This window comes from Petaurus breviceps, unplaced genomic scaffold (genome assembly GCF_028583685.1).
Source record: "Petaurus breviceps papuanus isolate PSGF00001 unplaced genomic scaffold, PetGlider_PUasm1.0 189, whole genome shotgun sequence".
NCBI classification, from domain to species: domain Eukaryota; kingdom Metazoa; phylum Chordata; class Mammalia; order Diprotodontia; family Petauridae; genus Petaurus; species Petaurus breviceps.
In genome coordinates this window covers 33,722,129-33,723,422 of record NW_027185809.1, presented here as the reverse complement: position 1 = coordinate 33,723,422, position 1,294 = coordinate 33,722,129, and positions in this window count along the sequence as shown.

The following is a 1,294-nucleotide window of genomic DNA, read 5'->3' as shown; positions in this document are numbered from 1 at the left end:
GAGAGAGAGAGAGAGAGAGAGAGAGAGAGAGAGAGAGAGAGAGAGAGGAGAGAGAGAATATGTTCAATATTCCTTTGTCTGGTTCAGATGAAAATTAGGTTCGTGTGCTGCCTGAGACAAAGTTCCACTTTCTCCCTCCTTCTTTCTTTGCTAGCATATTTCTTATTTTCTCTGAAGATCTAACAAAATCACTTTTAGGACTGCTATTTTATTTGCTTTCTCTATGATCCTTGATGATGCTGAAGAGATATAATGGGACACACTTCTCCCCCTATTAGAATATTAAATCTTCAACATTGTATATAGTACCTTCTAATTGTTCAGATATATTTATTTCTCCATTTCTATTTACTCTTTGTTTGCATTTCAAAGTATCTATTCAGTATTGTCTCATCATCAAGAATACTTAATAATCCTCTATTTCCTTAAAGGTCCATTTTTTCCCTCTGTAAGAATATGCTCAACTGTGATAATAAGCTAAGTTATATGTCTTCATATTTTGCTTTCTGGAGTATCTTATTCCAGGTCTTGTGTTATCTTGACCAAGACTCCTCAGCACTTGAAGTCTTTCCTTAAGGCTACTTGCAGTTTTTGTTTTGTTTTTAACTTCAAAGTCCTGGATTTTGACCATAATGTTACTGAGATAATTTCATTTGGGAAATTCTTGATGTACATCACCATTGAAATCTTTCTACTTTCATTCTGCTCTCTGGTTCTAATAGGTCTGACCAGTTTTATGCACAAATTCTTGGGATAAGGTAGCAAAACTTTTTAAAAATAGTTGATCTGTGTGTGTGTGCTTATTCTGAACTTAAGAAATAAAATAATCATTTCCATAACAAAGTAGTGAATGATCTCTTCTCTATTTGTTTTTCAGTTCAGTTGTTCTTTTGTTTGTTTTTTGCCTTTTGGAGGGCAATTGGAGTTAAGTAACTTGCCCAAGGTTACATGGCTAGTTTTCTTTTTTGTTGTGGGTGTTAAGTGTCTGAGGCCAGAACCGAACCAGGGTTCTCCTGACTCTGGAGCCAGCACTTTACTCACTGCACCACCTAGCCATCCCCTCAGTTTTGTTTTTTGTTTTTTTATAGAGAATATCTTATATTTTCTGACACTTTTTCATTATTATGATGTTCTAATATTTATTTCATAGCATTGATCTAGATCTTATTCAATCTAATTTTTGAGGAGTCTATTACTTTTGTAAGCTTTTGTTCTAAGTTGTTTGTAATTGTTTTATTTTATTTAGACCTTTCCTTTCCTTTCCTTTCCTTTCCTTTCCTTTCCTTTCCTTTCC